Here is a 20,715-nt window from a genome sequence, read left to right as displayed (position 1 = left end):
ACGCTAGAGATCAAGATTCATATGGTAGGAATGGAATATCTTGGTCTCAACACATGAGTAGGTGGTTCTCTCTCAGAACATATGAGTTGGAATTGTGTATGTGTTCTGATGGCTCTCTTCACGAATGAAGAGGAGGTGGAGGGGTATATATAGCCTCCACACAAAATCCAACCGTTACACATAGTTTTCCAATCTCGGTGGGACCAAATCAACAAACTCGGTCGGACCGAAAAGGTAAACCTAGTGACTGTTAGAGATTCTCGGTGGGACTGACATGCAACTCGGTAGAACCGATATGGTTAGTGTTTGGGCATAACGTTATCTCGGTGAGACCGATTACACAAACTCGGTGAGACCGAGTTTGGTAATAAGCTAACCAGAGAGTTGGTCAGGCAAACTCGGTGGGACCGATTTTCTCTTTCGGTGAGACCTAAAAGTTACAAAAGGGAAACAAAGACTTTACATTGCAATCTCGGTGGGACCGATTCGCTCTTTCAGTGAGACTGAAAAGTTATGAAAGGGAAACAGAGAGTTTGCAATCCCATCTCGGTGAGACCGAGATCCCTATCGGTAGAACCGAATTGCTAGGGTTTGGCAGTGGCTTATGACAAGTGAAACTCAGTGGCGCCGGATAGAAAGAATCAGTAGGACCGAGTTTGGCTTAGGGTTTAGGTCATATGTGGATATGGGAAAGTAGCTGAGGATTTTGGAGCATATCATTAAGCACATGAAGCAAGAGGCTCATTAAGCAACACCTCACCCCTCCTTGATAGTATTGGCTTTTCCTAAAGACTCAATGTGATCTTGGATCACTAAAATATAAAATGAAGAGTCTTGAGCTTTTGAGCTTGAGCCAATCCTTTGTCCTTAGCATTTTGAGGGTTCCACTTTCACATCCATGCCATGCCAATCATTGAGCTTTCCTGAAATAGTCATCTTGGAATAGCATTAGCTCAATGAGCTATATGTTGTTATGAATTACCAAAACCACCTAGGGATAGTTGCACTTTCAACGGCAGTCAATGCCGGATTTAATAGCTCTAAGTCCGGTCAGCGGACAGGGCCACTCAAAAATGACAATTCGGGTCCGTCCAGTTTGGACCGCATACTCGACCGTCCATGCCAAATTCATGGCAAACCAGGAACACCAGCCAATCATACCAACAGGGAATGTTGGGTCTTCAAACAAGCTGGCAGGTTAGGCGCCAAAAACAAAGATAAGGGGTCTCAAAGCGATGACAGCGACGAGGATCCCAGATCACCGAATAGAGGAGGACAAAAGAAATCTCTCCAGCAAATCCAAATGGTGAATACGGTAAATGCCACCCACACTCCCAACCCAGACCGGATGCACACCCATAGGGATGTCGACCTAACGAAACCAGTCTGCCCGCAATACAAATTAGGGCCGATCACCTTCAACCAAATGGATCATACGGTCAACACCAGTCATGGCAATCCAGTCGCACTAGTCCTCGACCCAATAATTGACGGGTTCCACCTCACACGAGTCCTTATGGACGGAGGCAGCAGTCTAAATCTGCTTTACCAGGACACAGTGCACAAGATGGGCATCGATCATTTGATGATCAAACCCACTAAAGCCACCTTTAGAGGTATTATACCAGGCGTGGAGGCTAGCTGTACCGCCTCCATCGCCCTCGAGGTAGTCTTCGGATCACCAGACAATTACCGTGTCAAAGAGTTAATCTTCGACATCGTCCCCTTTCGCAGTGATTATTAGGCACTGCTCGAGCGAACTGCGTTCGCTCGATTCAACGCGGTGCCACATTATGCCTACCATAAACTCAAGATGCCCGGTCCGCACGGTGTCATCATGGTTAACAGCGAGGTCGAACTCTCCCTCGGCACCACAGAGTACGCTGCCGCTTTAACAACAGAAGCAATGGAGGGCACCTTTCAGTCAAATCTTGAGTCGACGGCTAAAACCCTGGACACATTCAAAGTAGTCCGAACTACTTCACGGCAGGATAGACCGGATCGTCCAGGGCTCAACTAAACATTCCAGCAAAGTCCAGAACATGCCACATATCGCGGCTCAACCGCTCTCCGGAACACAAATATTTCTTACATTTCCTTTGCATGCTCACCTTTGCGCAGACCGGGACCGGTGACATGGTAACAGCTCGAACGCACAAGGGAATCTTTAGATATTCCTTGCGACGTCCATCCGACTATACTCCGGATCTGCACACATCTTCTTCCTCCCCGGTCCCAGCAGGTTCCACAGTCATATTCCCCTTTTTATCACATTACATGTACTCATACTCTTCGACGTATTATTCAAATACAACATGTGGATTTATATGACGCTTATTTGCTGTTATTTCTTATTGAAACTCTTTTGTTAAGTGGCATCCATACACCGCGATATGCCTTTGCCAGGGGCTTCATTTTACCCATAATACGGCAATAAAGTCTGAACACCTTCACGGAAGTTCAGCACCCCGAATTTATAGCATTATATGCATCAGCTTCGAATCATGTCTTGGGTCAAATGTTGGGTTTGCCCGGCTCCCATGTTTTGCTGCCTTACGTTCCGCTATATCAGCTAAGGCGGCACAGGGAGAACTACTGTGATTGTGTCCTGGTTCTTCCGGACGAGCACCTCAGTAGAGAAAGCTGAAAACTGACTGTCATGATACGGCGAGAGCTGGTCAGCGGTTCGAGAGGTTGTAAAATCTTTAAGGATTTCTCCCGCATAATGCCATAACCAATGCAGCGTGCGATGGATTGGTTCTTCCTCCGATCAGGTGCCTATAGGGCCCCTCGTGCGGTCTTCCAAACACCAGGGGCTGCGCCTACCTTCCTAATGCTCCTATGGCTAAGTGAGAATGATAAAGCCCTATAGTCAGATTGCCTGGTTCGCTGTGCTGAACACCTCCTTCAAAGGACCCAACATTGGGGTAAAGAGTGATCGGGTTTATCCCGAACACCCCCGTATTTCTTACGAGGGGGCAGAAGCCGATGACTGGCCAATTCTCAGGTTTAATATATAAAACAGCCGCGCAGGAGGGTAAACTTTTATAACAAGCAATAAATAATAGAAATGACCTTGTTCACACATTACAAAGGACAACATGACTATACTCATGGAAATACAATGTCCTTGGTGCATTGCTCTGCCGCAGGGCAGGATCCTTTCAGGACACTTTCATAATACAATTCGGGCTTGTGGTGCTCCTTTCCCTCTGGCGGTCCCTCGGTCATCAGCTTTTCAGCATCCATCTTCCCCAAGTGCACCTTTGCGCGGGCAAAGGCCATTCGTGCACCTTCTATGCAGACCAACTACTTGATGACGTCAAGTCGAGGGCGGGCACTAAGAAGCCGCTTCACGAGCCCGAAGTAGCTACCTAGAATCGGCTCGGCGGGCCATAGCCAGATAATCAAATCCTTCATGGCTAGTTTGGCCGCCTTATGCAGTTCGATCAGCTGTTTTAGTTGATCGGTAAAAGGCACCGGATAATTCGGTGCCAGATACTGCGACCAGAAGAGCTTATCCACAGTATTCCCCTCTTTGGCTCGGTAGAATTGGGCGGCATCCGATACGCTGCGAGGAAGTTCCGCAAATACCCCTGGAGAAATCCGAACATAAAATTATAAAGCATAATTTTCCACCTGAAATACTTGATTTACATGGAAAAAGACCTTACCCGCCGTGATCTCCCTCGCCTCTTGGATCTCCTGCAGGGCGTCTTGGGTTTTCCCACGGGCATTGCACATGGCCTGATGAGCCCTGGTGAGTTCGGATTCTTTCTTCGTTAAACTCTGCTCCAGGGTCTCGCATTTTTTCATGGCCTCTTGGAGCTCTCGCCTAGCTTCCACAACCTTGGCCTCGTGCTTCTCACGAAGAGCCTGCTCTGCGGCTGCCTTTTCCTCAGCCTTGGCAACAGCCTTCTTCAGAGCCTCGACTTCGGTCATCACCCCTGGCACAAATCATGACACATATTCTATCATACTGAAAATTCGTTCGCACTGAACGCAAACAAGATTTGTGCATACCTTGTTGATCTTCCAACTGCCTTTTTAACTGGCCAAGCTCCGCTTCGGCCCGCTCCAGACTTTGATTCAGTCCGGAAACCTCCATGGTATGAGCGGCAGTAGCCGCTACAGACGCCTGCTTACAAAAGAAGAGATATATATGTCATCAAATGAGTCTTCCTGCGAAAAATATATTTGATCCTCTGTTCGGTTCTTTCGTTCACCGGACAATGTATCAGGGGCTACTATCCATACTATGACACTCTTCGAAACCGTATAAAACATACCTCAAAACCTCTCATAAGGTCAATACAGGCTTCATTCAGTCCATTTTCAGCGGTCTGAATCTTCTCAATCGCCGCACCGATAAGGGCACGGTGTTCATCGACGATGGATGCGCTCTTCAGCGCCGCCAATAGAGAACCCAGCGCCTCTGGTTGGACAGAGGTCGTCGGTGGAACAGGGACGCCCTCTCCAGCCGAGGACGACCGTCTACTTGATTTCGGAGCTGTATTGGTCTCCAAAACTGTGTCCGGCTGGGGGCCGAATTCAAGATGGTCCTCGCCGTCGAATCCTATGGGGATCTTCTCCCCCATGTCTCCGGCCCCTGAAGTTTGACCTCCAGGCGCCGCCTTCATGATTTTCTCCGCCCCTCCTTGGACAGAGTCCCTCTGGGACGAAGCCTTGGTGTTGATCACATGTTCGGGGGGAGGGGCCTTCGAAGGTGTCCCACTCTCCATAGCATCCGAGCTCAGCAAATCCTCAGATGAGGATTGTTCGGAACGGGACCCCGTCGGACTACAAAAAATATGGCTCAGGTTAAAATACTATGCCATGATGGGTCCAAACACATGAACATGTTCGGATTTTATATACTTACGAGTTCACTAGGGGCTGGGCCCTAGGATCCCATGCCGGTCTGCTATCGGCGACGGCAGTGGACTCTTCCGGAAGAATAGTTTTCCCCCTTTTAGGCGACTCGGCCTCCAAGTGTACGGAGGCCGTCCTCTTCTTTCTTCCCCCTACTGGGGATTCGTCTTCCTCCTCCTCGTCCTCTTCGGAGGAAGGTCGGGCACGGTGATGAAGGCTGCCCCGGGTATTTTTGGCCTCCTTTTCGGTCTTCTTCTCCGGCACCTTGTAAGGCGCCGGGTCCAACATCTTCGTTAGAAGTGGGCCGCCCGGTTCTTCGAGCAGCGGGGCCGGACATTGGATCCGCCCCGCCTTCTTCGTCCAGCCCTAGGAGAGTTGTGTAAAACACATTAAGCATTTCCCTTGAGTTATGTGAATAAAATGTATGGTAACTTACCGAGCTTGCAGGGCGGGACAGTTGGTACCTGCGGTCCTCGGCCAAGTCTGGCCATGATTTGCCGGGCTTAAAAAGAACCTTCCAGATGTCTTCGTGCGAGGAGCCAAAGAGCTCTCGCAGGGTCTGGTGCTTGGCCAAATCGAATTCCCATAGATTGCAAGTCTGGTGTTGACAAGGTAGGATCCGACGGACTAACATCACCTGGACTACATTGACAAGTTCGATATTCTTGTCTTCCATATCCTTGACACATGTCTGGAGCGCCAACAGTTCGTCGGACGAAGACCAGTCAAGGACCTTCTTGAGCCAGGACATGAGCCGCAGAGGGGCTCCGGATCGGAACTCAGGAGCAGCGGCCCACTTCGCGCCGCGCGGCTCAGTAATGTAAAACCACTCCTGTTGCCACTCCCTGACGGAATCATTTAGGGTACCTGTTGGCCATGTGACGTTGGGCATCTTGCTCACCATAGCACCCCCGCACTCAGTGTGCTCACCGCCCACTACCTTGGGCTTCACATTAAAGATCTTCAGCCATAAGCCGAAGTGTGGCGAGATGTGAAGAAAAGCCTCGCACACGACAATGAATGTCAAGATGTTCAGGAAGGAATTGGGGGATAGATCATGAAAATTGATCCCGTAATAATACATGATGCTGCGAACAAATGGGTGGAGGGGAAACCCTAGCCCGCGGATAAAATGAGGGAGGAATACGACCCTTTCGTGGGGTTTCGTGGTAGGGACGATCTGTCTCGCTGTCGGGAGACGGTGGCCGATTTTCTGGGCTAGATACCCAGCCTCCCGAAGTTTCTTGATGTCCTTCTTCCGGACGGTAGAGGCCATCCACTTGCCTCCCGCTCTGGGCATATTTGGAGTGGTTCTTCAGAGAAAATGCAAACTTGGGTGCTGGAGCTCGAGTGCGCAAGAATGGATGGGTAGGAGAGAAGAAGGCGTGGGTAAAAAGGTGGAACCCTTACCCCTTTATAAGGGCGGAAGAAACTATGCGCCTCCCCACTTGCCTGGTAAAACTCACTTATTCACCAAGCGTCGTGATTGATGGCGAGGTTGGGTTACCCTCACCCATATTGATGAGAATCCCGTGATAAGGGGACACGATCTCTGCTCGACAAGACGTGCCAAGAAAACCGCCTCACAATATGTGCAGTAGCTGGTTGAGAAAGACGGTTCGAATAATAACTGGGGCCATGGCGTGATGTCATGTTATGAAAAGTTGTCAACAGATTAGATTTGTGGAAATATTATACTCTCTGTGGTGGTATGTGGAATTTGTTTTGCAAAGCCGGACACTATCCTTGTGTTCAAAATCTTCTATGGAGTATTCGGAGGAGGAACCCGCCTTGCAATGCCGAAGACAATTTGCGCGCCGCACTCGTCGTCATTGAAGCCTGCTTCAGGGCTATCGGGAAGTGGGGTTCCGGCAAACCCTTAAGGTTCGAACACTAGGGTGCACGCGAAGTCTTTCCCTCCAACCGATCTACGCTCTAGCTCGCTAAGATCTTGCGGACGAACTCGACGAACTCTCAACACAGAAAGAAACAGGGTTTATACTGGTTTGGGCCACCGCTGTGGTGTAATACCCTACTCCAGTGTGGTGGTGGTGGATTGCCTCTTGGGCTGATGATGAACAATACAAGGGAAGAACGACCTCCTGAGGTTGAGGCGTTCTTGAGCTCGGTGAGCTTGTGCGTGTGGGTGGTCTCTCTTTCTCCCTTCTAGCTAAGATGATGTCGATCCCCTTCCACTCTGGTGGCTAGTCCTATTTATAGAGGCCCTGGTCCTCTTCCCAAATACCGAGCGGGAAGGGAGCCAACAATGGCGGGCTAATTTGAAGGGGGACAACTACTACAAGCTATCCTGACAAAAGTAGTATATGCCTGCACAAAGTTCTAGTGGTGACGCTGTTCTGGGCTCCACGATGACCTCCGTATTGAAGTCCATGGTGTTGGTCTTGTTGCACCAAAATGGCAACCTTTGCCTGAGGCCTCGGTACTCCGTGGTTGCGCCTGCCCCCTTTGCACCAAAGAGGAAACAAGGACGTTATGCGCGCTGGCGCCCGCCTGGTGTCGATCGTCACGGCTCATGTCACGAGAGCCTCGTGAGGTTCGCCTCGCCTTGATACCTCCGCTCCTTGTGAGCCTGCCGAGCTAGGCCACTCCAGAGGAGGTCTTGCGTTGTCCGCCTCGCGATGCTTGGCCCCTCGCGAGGGTCTTGGGCGCTTTGTTGGTGAAGGCGGGTCGTACGGCCTGCTGGCTCAGCCACGCCGCGGGCCGCAGGCAGGCAAGTCTGGGGACCCCCGTTCCCAGAACACCGACAGTAGCCCCCGGGCCCAAGGTGCATGCGGGCTTGGCTTCGCGGCGAAGACAATGGTCAAGTTCGGAGCACCGCGGGCCCCAAAAGCCTGTGGCCTCGGTTGACACATGGCGGTTGATTGGACGTGGGCGTCTCCGCTTCCCCACATTGTTTTGGCAACTGCTTGACCTGACAAAAGGCTGGCGCGGGCGGCACTTGCTTTCATTGCTTCTTCCTCGCCTCGCTCCAGATCCCCTTTCTTGCTCTTCGTCGCCGCTAGCTACAGATCTGCTCCGGCCTCTCTCTGCATCTGCCGCCCATGGCGCCGCGCAAGGTCAAGACTTCCTCGTCCCCGGCTTGGTATGAGCCCACTCTTGAGGCACCCACTGTCACGGAGAAGAGCCTCGCCTCCGTGCGCCTGCTGACGGCGGGAGAGAGCAACGAGTGGGGGAAGACGGAGCTCCGGCTTGCCTCCGACGAGCCGAAGCCTGAGGGGAGCACCTTCTTCCCCTTCTTTTTGAGCAGCGTTGCCGTTGGGTTGGTTCCTCCCTTCTCTGATTTCTTCTATGAAGTCCTCGACCACTATGGGCTGCAGGCGTTGCATCTCCACCCCAACTCCGTCCTCCTCCTGTCCATCTTTACCTACTACTATGAGGCGTACCTGAGCGTGATGCCTTTCGTGGCGCTCCTGCGCCACTTCTTCTTCCTTCGTGTCAGCGAGGGTCACATCTCTAGATGCGCCAACTTTGTTGCGTCCGGCAAGGCCAACTCGATCTCAAGCACCGGGAAGAGGGCCGATAACATTCGATCCAAGTGGGTCATGGTGGACGCCAAGCTCTCCCATCCGCGCCCGGCGTTGCCGGCGGAGGCGCCCCGGCAAGGCAAGGAGTGGCCCAGGGCGGAGCTTGTCGACGAGCGGGCATCGTCAGTGTTGGAGCAAATGATGACTGACCTGAAGCCGGGCAATGCGAGGGCGGCCAAAATAATGGGAGCGATGCTCCTGAGGGAGTTCTTGACGCTGCGGGTCGCCCCACTCCAGGCGCGCGCGCGCCCCTTCTAGCAGCTTGAAGGAGGGGAAAACAAGGCCCACCTGAGGCCGGGGGACCTGCCTAATGACGAACTAGATGCCGTCCTGTGCCTCATACTTGGAGACAACTAGGAGTACCCACCTAGCGCCTTCATTCCCCTGTTCCAACATAGGGACCGGGAGGAATTCGTCGCCTCTAGGCCGACTTTTGATGTGCGCGGGCTGGTGCCGCCGGTGCTTTCGGGAGCTCCTTCGGCGCAGAAGCCAGTGGAGGTGTCTTCTGGCGAGTCCCGCGAAGAGGGGGAGGAGGAGGAGGACCCTAAGGAGACCCTGGAAGAGGTGGAGGAGACCTCCCCTCCGAGCAAGGCCGAGATTCTTCGCGCCCTTCCTGATGATGTCGAGGCCGACGCCTACCAAGGAGGGAAGGAGCAACCCCTCGTCCCGACGAAGGGTAAGTCGTCACTGGTGGACCGTGGTGCCGCCTCCACCCCAACACCTCCTGGGGCTGGATCCAATTCCGCCTCTGCACCGCATGGCACCACCGGAGCCCGAGCGCCTGCTCCTCAGGTCCCGATGCTGTCGGGCCTCAAGCATCACAAGCGAAGGGTGGAGTACCTTGCGGTGGACTGGTAGGTGTTTCGAACTTCGCTTGGTCCATGCAGGTGCTTGTTTTTTCTTGATGCTCGCCTTTGGTTGATCAGGCCGACATCTTCAGCGAAGAAGAGGAAGGAGGGCAAGGCAGTTGTGCCTCCCTCCATAGAGCAAGGAGGCAACACCGCCCGTGCCTCCCCAGCCTGGTCGTCTTCGTGGGGCTAAGAGGAGCTCCGCCGCATGGAGTCAGCCCGCATGGCCCCGCTGGCTCCGGAGGTGCTGGTACTTGGCGTGGATGATGAGGTCCCAGCTGCTCTGGAACCCGTGGTCTCCCAAGCCCTAGTGATGATGTCGCTTCCTCCTACTGCTGCGCCTCCACTCCTTCGTTCTTCCACTCCCGCTGCCGTCTTGGAGCGTGCCCTTTTAGAGATGACCCAACTGCAGGCGGATCTCCTGAGCGTTGACCCACGCCTGGTGGCCGAGCGTCTGGAGCTGGCCTCTGGCTGGCTTCATTCTGACCTGGTAGTACGCGTGATGTTGGGCCAGGCTATTGCGGCTTCCGAGAGAGAGAAGCAAGGAGTCGTCAGTGCTGCAGCCGATCATGAGGCGGCGCTGAAAGAAGCCAAGGCCGCCCGTGACCGCTGCCAAGCGCTGGAGGGCGAGTTGCAGAGCCTACGCGATGAGCACGCCGAAGAGGTGCACCGCCGTGAAGCAGAGGATAAGGAGATGAAGGCCCGGGAGGAAGCCACCAAGAACCGTGATGCTGAGCTGGCGGAGCTGGGGAAGAGGCAGGTTGCCGAGCGCAACCGGTTGGAGGAGCTGGAGCAGAAGATGGGGGCGAAGGAGGCCGATCTCAACGCCAAGGCGCGGGTCCTGGCCGAAGATTGTGTGGCCTTTGCCGATCTCGAGAAGAGATCTCGAAAGGTACTGAGGACACTCGACAAGCATGGCCTAGAGAAGCTGTTGGATACTGACGAGGACGGCCCCGCCCAGCTGCTTCCTCTCATGGTGAAGGCGCTTGAGGAGGTCGTTGAGGGCCTCGGTCGAATGGCGGAGGCGGAAGCTCACGTTCTGTCTTCAGCCGCACTTACCCGCATCCTCAGCCATCTACACCTCCGCGACCCCGACGCCCAGCTTGACGAGCTGTTGGAGCCTGTGGCTGAAGATCTCTATGAAACCGCCGCCGCAACCGTTCAAGGTCAAGTGGAGGCTTTGCTAGGGAAGTTCCGCGGCTTTGTCTCCGATCCTCTGTCCGGCGATGTCGCGGATCCTACGGCTGGTGGCGAAGGTGAGGACATCGTCGCCCACAGGGGAGCTCCTTCCGCAGGCGACGATGACATCCAGGGGTGACCTGCGGCTACTCTCCTTGTTTCATTCCTACGACATACATCGGGCCTCGTGGAGGCGTTTAGACTTTTCATTTGGTATTGCAAGAACAGTATGATTGTAATATTTGCTTTGAGATTCTGCATTTTCCTTCCTTATTTGCCTTGTTCTGCGTCGGCAGAGCCCGGCCCCGCGCATACCTCAACCGCCATTGAGCCGACCGGAGACCAGGACGGACCAAGGAGTGAGGGGCTATGTGACCAGTTAGGCTCCTGAGTCGTGATGCTCAGGAGTCCCCCTTGACGTGCGAACAGCATATAGGGAGAGTTCGTGAGGAAAGATTAATGTTCTACGTCGGCAGAACCCGGCCCCGCGCATACCTCAACCACTGTTGGGCCGACCGGAGACCAGGACGCTCCAAGGAGTGAGGGGCTACATGACCAGTTACGCTCCTGAGTCGCGATGCTCAGGAGTCCCCCTTGACATTCAAATAATTTCCATACCTGCCCTCGCCGAGGCCTCGGGAGGGGCGCGCGATGCCGACGTCCGAGGGACCTAGTTGGGTGGCGTGCGCTTGGGCGTGACCCGAGCGCAGCCCCCGTGCCTAGCCCCCTTGCGCGACTCTCCTGAGGGGAGGCGTCGTGGTGAGGCTGGGCACTGAGCTTTGGGCTCCCTGAGGTTGGTACGACCATGGGGTCACCCTTAGTTGTTTATCACCAGCGCGGAGCATAGTGCTTCCGCTTGTGCACGGGCATAGCCGCTCCTCGGCAGTGTCGACAGCCAGCGCGGAGCATGGAGCTTCCACTTGGGCATGGGATGGGTCCCCCCCTCCGGGAGGAGCCCCCGGGGCATGTACAGCCCCTCCCTAACACGTGGCTTGCACGGCAGGGCTGCGAGGTGTATCTGGGCACTCGTGAGCCAGCGCGGGACTCACGAGGCCCTTTCTCAAGGCGGTTTGCGCCTGGTCTTGAGTCTTGGTGACTGTATGTCCCTGCAAGGCGGTTAGATGCAAGCACTCTACGTCCTCAGGTCCCGGCCCTCAGCGAGCTCAACCACCGCTGGTATGCCAGGTCGTGATGCCGTGGTCAAGCCCAGGGGTGAGGGCTGGAGAGCCAGTAAGAGCTCTTGAGTCACGATGCTGAGGAGCCCTATTTTTAACGTGCAAGCAAATTGCATGGGGCGAACGGACCCGTGGCGGGCGATGATCAAACAGGTGATAGCAGTTGGCAGGTTAAGCATGAAGAGCAGATTGTCTGAGATAAATGCAGGAAGGTACATGCCACTGGGCCTGCCCCGAGCGGTGTGGGGATGATGCAGCCCGAGGGGCGCCCCCAGCGAGGTAAGCTTAGGAACATAAGCAAAAGGGATACATGCCACGGGGACGGACCCACGTGGCCTGGGAATAGTGCAGCCCGAGGGGCGCTCCCAGCTTAAATGAACTTGGAAGATGTCACCTGGGTCTGTAGACGAAGTAGAGCTGGTGCAGCTGAAGACACGCGTTGAAGGAATGACTCCTCATGAGCCACCGGGACCCTGAGCCTCAGGAGGCTCTGGGAGCTCAGGAGGTTCCCTGAAGGCCGTCGCCATCTCCTCCAGAACGGCGTGGAACCTGGCCTCCTGAGCCGCCAGGACTTGCCGCACATTGCGCTGATGGGCCGACACCACGCTCGGCAAGCCGAAGGGCATGCGAACGAAGCTGTGTGGTGGACCCTCATAGCGCCCCGCGCGTGATGGCCATAAGTGTTCCTGAGATGCGGCCCCGTTGAGCCCTGGGATGTCGACGCAGGCGCGCAGCTCAGCACCCTCGCCTGGGTGGTGAGCCACACTCTGTGAGCGGTTGTCGCCACGCATGGCTCTTGCGTCTTGCAGCTATTGGGTGGTCTTGGTGATGAACTCCTGGGTGGTGGGCATTCCTTGCCCCACCCTCTCCTGAGGAACACGTGCCATGAAGCACCCTTTCAAGTGGTGCCCAAGCGCCTCCCTCGTGAGATTGGCAATGTCTAAGGCCCTCCAGAAGAGAGCCCCCGAGCCTTGCCTGAGGAGGGCGCCGGGCGCGCTTTCCTATGCGGTGGAGAGGCGCCCCTGGGCGGGCGCCGATCCTGACGAGGCTCCTGATGCGACGCCATCTTCTTGGGGTCCTGCACGGCGCGGTAGCTTCTTATTGGGGATGGTCTCCGGAGGGCCTTCGCTTCTGTTGTCAGGGTTATCGATTGCCGCGGCTTGGAAGGCGCGCTCAAGGGAGCACACTGCATCCCTTTCTTCACATGGGACCGTGATGATCCCCCCGCTTCCTGGCATCTTGCGAACGTAGTAGCCGTGGTGAGGGACTGCCATGAACTTGGCCATGGCTGGATACCCGAGAATGGCATTGTATGGCAGGCGGATGTGCGCGACGTCGAAGTCGATGAGCTCGGTGCGGTAATTCTTGCGCTCCCCGAAGGTGACAGGCAGGCGGACTTGCCCTATTGGTGTGGTGGAACCGTCAGTCACTCTTGAGAAAGGCTTGGTTGGCTGGAGCTGCTCATAGGGCACTTGGAGGTTGTCGAACGTGTCAACGGATAGGACGTTGAGCCCTGCGCCGCCGTCAATGAGAGTCTTGGTGACTTGCACATTGCTGATGACTGGGGAGCACAACATTGGGAGTGTGCCAATGGTGGCTACGCACTTGAGCTGGTCGGCCGAGCTGAAGGTGATGGCGCATTGGGACCACCGGAGCGGGTGCGTGGCCTTGGGCTTGGGGAGCGCCGCATTCACCTCGTGAGCAAACTGTTTGAAGATGCGCTGAGAGGCTGGGGCCTGAGCACCGCCCAAGATGCAAGCGACAGCGCGCGGCTCCTGGAAGCCCCTAGCCCCCTCGTCCGGGTGGTGGTCGTCATTCCTCCTTGACGGCGGCAACGGGGGAAGACCAGCGTTGCCCTGGGGGCGATCCTCACGAGGCGGGTCCCTCCAGGTGCCCTCGCGAGGTTGGTCCTGCCAACGGTCCTCGCGAGGCCGGTCACGCCACTCCTGGCGCGGGCCACGGTCGTCCCAGCGTCCGCCTCCGCATCCTCCTCCGCGGTCGTAGCCCCGGTCGCTGCGCTCGGGGCGTCGTCCGAAGCGTCCTTCCCGAATGGCTCTGAGCTCTTGACAGTCGCTAGTGTTGTGGGTGTTCAGGTTGTGGAAGGCACGGAATGGGCGGCCGTTCTTGGATGACTCGGGCTGATCTCTGCCTCGCTTGGTGTCGGGCTCTGCTGTGAGTACTACTACCTCTTTGCGCTTCACGTCCTTGGCCTTGGCCTTCTTTTCCTCCACTCCTGCAGCTGGCAGCTCAAGGAGAGAGAGGCGCCCCTCGTCAGCTCTTGCGCACCTGGTCGCCAGGTTGAACAGCTCCTGAGATGTGCAAAGCTCCTCATGGATTGCCAGCTCTTCCTTCATCTTGACGTCGTGGACGCCATCGGAAAATGCAGAGATGATGGCCTCGTCCGTGACCTTGGGGATCTTGAGGCGGGTGCTGTTGAAGCGCTGGATGTACTTCTGGAGGGTCTCTCCTGGCTGTTGCTTGATGCGGCGTAGGTCGCCCGCTACCGGTGGACGGTCACGAGTGCCCTGGAAGTTGGCGACGAAGCGGTCGCGCATCTCGTCCCGGGAGGAGATCGAGCCGTGCTGTAGGTTCAGGAGACAGGAGCAGGCCCCATCCTTGAGAGCCATGGGAAACCAGTTTGCCATGACTTTTTCGTCGCTGTTGGCCGCTTCGATGCTCAACTCATAGAGCTGCAGGAACTCTGCAGGGTCGGCGGTGTAGTCATACCGAGGAGGCAGGTCTGGCTTGAACTTGCCTGGCCAGGCAACGCTACGCAGCTCAGGGGTGAAGGTGCGGCAGCCTGCCGTGGTTGCCGGGGCCCGCTTTGGGGACGGAGCTTGGTCTTGGCGAGGTCCGCGCTGTGCCACTGCAGGCGGCGTGCGGTCTTGACGAGGTGGCACGGGGAGCGCTGGTGCAGCTTCTCGCGGCCGCGGGATTTCTTGGCAGCTCCTTTCTTCACGTGCGGGCGCCGGGCGCGGCGGATCACACCGCGGAGGCGCGCGCCTTGGCGCCAAGGCACCGTCTTGGGGTTGAGGCGGTGGAGGCATGCCACGAGCCCCGTCGCCCACGGCCTGCTGAGGGGGAGGCAAAGAGTGGGACGGCGCCAGAGAGCCCCCCGCGGCACGGACGAGCTCAGCGACGCGGTCGAGCCACTCCTCATAGACGTCATCGACGGGGCGGTAACGCAGGAGCTCGTTCGCCGCGATGAAAGTAGCTCGTGCCTCCATGGGAGCGCGGTGCGCGTGAGACGAAGAGCCAGGAGGGGTGAGTGATGGAGTAGTGGTGCGGCCGTCCTGCCGCACCAAAGGATGTTGCGAGGACGCCTGCTGCTCGTTTCCCATCGGGCCGGTGGCAGCGTTGGCGGCGGGGGACGGAGAACGACGAGGTGGCCCGCCAATGGGAGCCGTCTGAGCGATGCGGGTGGCGAGGGTGGCACGACGCTCAGATCGAGCGCGGCGAGCGTTCGACATGGAGACGACGGAGCGGCGGAGCGACAAACTGATGGAAGGGAAGCTACGGCGCACCCCTACCTGGCGCGCCAAATGTCAGGATGTGGGGTTCCGGCAAACCCTTAAGGTTCGAACACTGGGGTGCGCGTGAAGTCTTTCCCTCCAACCGATCTACGCTCTAGCTCGCTAAGATCTAGCGGACAAACTCGATGAACTCTCAAGACAGAAGGACACAGGGTCTATACTGGTTCGGGCCACCGTTGTGGTGTAATACCCTACTCCAGTGTGGTGGTGGTGGATTGCCTCTTAGGCTGATGATGAACAATACAAGGGAAGAACGGCCTCCTGAGGTTGAGGCGTTCTTGAGCTCGGTGAGCTTGTGTGTGTGGGTGGTCTCTCTTTCTCCCTTCTAGCTAAGATGATGTCGATCCCCTTCCACTGTGGTGTCTAGTCCTATTTATAGAGGCCCTGGTCCTCTTCCCAAATATCAAGCGGGAAGGGAGCCAACAATGGCGGGCTAATTTGAAGGGGGACAACTAGTACAAGCTATCCTGACAAAAGTAGTCTTCGCCTGCACAAAGTTCTGGTGGTGACGTTGTTCTGGGCTCCATGATGACCTCAGTCTCGCAGTCCATGGTCTTGGTCTTGTTGCACCGAAATTTCAACCTTTGCCTGAGGCCTCGGTACTCCGTGGTTGCGTTTGCCCGCTTTGCACCAAAGAGGAAACAAGGACGCTGTGCGCGCTGGCGCCCGCCTGGTGTCGATCGTCGCGGCTCACGTCACAAAAGCCTCGTGAGGTTCGCCTCGCCTTGATATCTCCACTCCTTGTGAGCCTGCCTAGCTAGGCCACTCCAGAGGAGGTCTTGCATCGTCCGCCTCGCGAGGGTCTTGGGCGCTTTGTTAGTGAAGACGGGTCGTATGGCCTCCTGGCTCAGCCACACCGCGGGCCGCAGGCAGGCAAGTCTGGGGACCCCCGTTACCAGAACGCCGACAAGGGGCTACTGAGGGAGTCCTGGATTAGGGGGTCCTCGGACAGCCGGACTATATACTTTGGCCGGACTGTTGGACTATGAAGATACAAGATTGAAGACCTCGTCCCGTGTCCGGATGGGACTCTCCTTTGCGTGGAAGGCAAGCTTGGTGATTCGGATATGTAGATCTCCTCCCTTGTAACCGACTCTGTGTAACCCTAGCCTCTCCGGTGTCTATATAAACCGGAGGGTTTTAGTCCGTAGGACAACAACAATCATACCATATGCTAGCTTCTAGGGTTTAGCCTCTCCGATCTCGAGGTAGATCAACTCTTGTAATACTCATATCATCAAGATCAATCAAGCAGGAAGTAGGGTATTACCTCCATCAAGAGGGCCTGAACCTGGGAAACATTGTGTCCCCCGCCTCCTGTTACCATCCGCCTTAGACGCACAGTTCGGGACCCCCTACCCGAGATCCGCCGGTTTTGACACCGACAGTTAGCTCATAATTTTTGCTGAAAACTTGAATGTCGGCTTTACATATTTACAACAACAAGATCAAACAGAGTTTGTAAAAGTTGTTCTTTATCACTTTCAGTTTGTCAACTGAATTGCTTGAGGACAAGCAAAGATTTAAGTCTGGGGGAGTTGATACGTCTCCAACGTATCTACTTTTCCAAACACTTTTGCCCTTGTTTTGGACTCTAACTTGCATGATTTGAATGGAACTAACCCGGACTCACGCTGTTTTTCAGCAGAATTGCCATGTTGTTATTTTTGTGCAGAAATAAAAGTTGTCAAAAAGACCTGAAAATCAACGGAGAATATTTTTGTAATATATAAAAAATACTGGTGAAAGAATCCATGTCAGGGGGCCCACACCCTGTCCACGAGGGTGGGGGCGCGCCTACCCCCTGGGCGTTCCCCCTGCCTCGTGGGCCCCCTGATGCTCCACCGACCTCAGCTCCAACTCCATATATTCATGTTCTGGGAGAAAAAATAAGAGAGAAGGATTCATCGCATTTTACGATACAGAGCTGCCGCCAAGCCCTAATCTCTCTTGGGAGGGCTGATCTGGAGTCCGTTCGGGGCTCCGGAGAGGGGAATCTGTCGCTATCATCATCATCAACCTTCCTCCATCATCAATTTCATGATGCTCACCGTTGTGCGTGAGTAATTCCATCGTAGGCTTGCTGGACGGTGATGGGTTGGATGAGATTTATCATGTAATCGAGTTAGTTTTGTTAGGGTTTGATCCCTAGTATCCATTATGTTCTGAGATTGATGTTGCTATGACTTTGCTATGCTTAACGCTTGTCACTAGGGCCCGAGTGCCATGATTTCAGATCTGAACCTACTATGTTTTCATGAATATATGTGAGTTCTTGATCCTATCTTGCAAGTCTATAGTCACCTATTATGTGTTATGATCCGTTAACCCCGAAGTGACAATAATCGGGATACTTACCGATGATGACCATAGTTTAAGGAGTTCATGTATTCACTAAGTGTTAATGCTTTGGTCCGGTACTCTATTAAAAGGAGGCCTTAATATCCCTTAGTTTCCAATAGGACCCCGCTGCCACGGGAGGGTAGGACAAAAGATGCCATGCAAGTTCTTTTCCATAAGCACGTATGACTATATTCGAAATACATGCCTACATTACATTGATGAATTGGAGCTACTTCTATGTCACCCTATGTTATAACCATTGCATGAGGAATCGCATCCGACATAATTATCCATCACTAATCCATTGCCTATGAGCTTTTCATATATTGTTTTTCGCTTATTTACTTTTCTATTGCTACTGTTACAATCACCATAAAACCAAAACTGCTACCGTTACTTTTGCCACCGTTACCACTACTATCATATTATTTTGCTACTAAATACTTTGCTGCAGATATTAGATATTAAGTTTCCAGGTGTGGTTGAATTGACAACTCAGCTGCTAATACTTGAGAATAATCTTTGGCTTCCCTTGTGTCGAATCAATAAATTTCGGTTGAATACTCTACCCTCGAAAACTGTTGTGATCCCCTATACTTGTGGGTAATCACGGGTCTGCAACATTCAGATCCATATGTATCTTGCAAATCTCTATGTCTCCCTCCTTGACTTGATCGCAGATGGAATTGAAGCATCTCTTGATGTGATTGGTTCTCTTGTGAAATCTCGATTCCTTTGCCAAGGCAATTGCACCAATATTGTCACAAAAGATTTTCATTGGACCCGATGCACTAGGTATGACACCTAGATCATATATGAACTCCTTCATCTAGACTCCTTCATATGCTACTTCCGAAGCAGCTATGTATTCCGCTTCACACGTAGATCCCGCCACGACGCTCTGGTTGGAACTGCACCAACTGACAGCTCCACCATTTAATAAAAACACGTATCCGGTTTGTGACTTAGAGTCATCCGGATTAGTGTCAAAGCTTGCATCGACATAACTGTTTACAACGAGCTCTTTGTCACCTCCATATATGAGAAACATATCCTTAGTCCTTTTCAGGTATTTCAGGATATTCTTGACCGTTGTTGTAAGTGCATCTAGTGCCGCCCCAGTTGGTTTTGGAGTATTGACGACAAACCTAGTTGAGGGACTAAAGTGTTTGTGAGAATTGCAGGATAACACAGGTAGAAGTCCCTCATTGATTCGGTTTTCCTACCAGAGATGACCCCTAAAGATGTATGAAGACATTGATGTCAAAGGTGGTATATGAAGATATTCACATTGAAGACTATGACAAGAGAAGACACCGCATGAAGCCTATGGAGCTCGAAGACTTAGATCTTTCGTAGTTCTTTTTCTTCTGTGTTGAGTCATAGGAACCACCGAACTGTTAAGTGGGGTCCAAGAGAACCAGTCAGAATGACTGAAGTGATGCTTAAACATAACCTATGTCTTCGAGTGAAGACTATGAGGGCGAATCTTGTCCAGAGTCGGACAAGTCAGCTTTGCTTGTAGCCCAAGTAAAGTTGCCGTGTGAGTTTGAAATCTGACCGTTGGAACACGTGTCAGTTCCTTAGTGACCCAGGGTCATTTCGGACAAATCAGGTCGGGTTGCCTAGTGGCTATAAATAGCCCACCCCCTACAACCATAAACGGTTGGCTGCTCAGATTCAGAGTACGACTTTTGTCGTTTGAGAGCAACCCACCTCTAAGCCTTTGAGAGAGAATTCCTTGCAAGGATAAAGCCCTAACCACCCAGAACCAAAGAGAATTAGGCATCACTTAGGTCTTCTTATCTGTGTGATCTAAAGACTTATTACACTTGAGGACTGTGCATCCTCCAGCCGGTTAGGCGTCGCGTTCTGAGCATCCAAGAGACATTGTGGATCGCCGGTGAACGAAGTCTATGAAGGTTTGGGAGTCTACCTTGAAGACTTACCAGAGTGATTGGGCGAGGTCTGTGTGACCTTAGCTCAAGGGGAATACGGTGAGGACTGGGTGTCCTGAGCTGCGTGTTTAGGACTGGGTGTCCTCAGGTTTAAATACCTAGCCGCCCTAACCAGACATACAGTTGTCACAGCAACTGGAACTGGTCCAACACATCATTGTCTTCAATGAGTCACTGGTTTCATCCTTCCCTTCTCTTTACGTACTGTTACTCCTTGTGAAGTCATTGAATGATTGCACTATCTTTTATCTTCACTGAGTGACTGATTGTTCTGTTTGGCTTCATAATATCTTCCTACCTGATCCTTACTACATTGCAGCTATTTGTCATTGTGCTTTCACTCTATTGAATACTTGACTATGGCTTGCCTAGTGTAGTCTACCTTCCGCTGCAGGGTAATAGGTTTATTTCTACTGTTTGTCTTCATAACTTCCACGTTTTGAAGACTTTCATAAAAATCGCCTATTCACCCCCCCTCTAGTCGATATAACGCACTTTCAATTGGTATCAGAGCAAGGTACTCCCTTGTTCTATGTGATTTTGGTTTAACCGCCTAGAGTTCTAGTTATGTCGACAACAGGAATGAAGACTGTGTCATGCCCCATCTTCGACGGTCACGAGTATCCCAAGTGGAAGGCCATGATGAAGAAGCGCCTCATGGCGATGAACAGCGAGCTGTGGACCGTCACTGAGATTGGTCTGACCGATCTGTGCAAGATGGCGGAAGCTGATCACATTCGCAAGTACACTCTTATCAACCTCACGGCGAAGGACGTCATCTGCTCCTGTCTGTCTCAAAATCAGTTCAGGAATATCATGCATCTCGATCATGCGAAGCTTATCTGGGACCGTCTCTCTGAGGTCTATGAAGGTCATCGAACTCGTCATGATCCTTGGTTTGAGGACTTTAAGGAATCTCTCAAAGCGATGACATTCGAACCAGAATCATCATCTTCTGCATCATGCCTTATGGCAAAAGGTGCTAAGGTAACTGAATGCTATCTATCTGAATCCAGTGATGATGAATCTGATGATGAATTTGGACCCAGCTATGCAAAACTTGCTTCCCTTGCCATTAAACAACAGAAAGCTATGGAACATATTCAAAAACTGTTAGATAAAAGCGATGATCTGTTAGGCGCTGAAATGACTCGATCTGAGTCCTTAATTGAAGACATAAAAAATCTTCACGTTAAGTATGAGGAACTTGAAAGTCGTCATGAAACGCTCTCAACAACTCAAGAAAAGCTTTCCTATGATTA

Source organism: Triticum dicoccoides, chromosome 2A (genome assembly GCF_002162155.2).
Source record: "Triticum dicoccoides isolate Atlit2015 ecotype Zavitan chromosome 2A, WEW_v2.0, whole genome shotgun sequence".
In the NCBI taxonomy this organism is placed as follows: Eukaryota; Viridiplantae; Streptophyta; class Magnoliopsida; order Poales; family Poaceae; genus Triticum; species Triticum dicoccoides.
Note: the sequence above shows the minus strand (reverse complement) of the source record.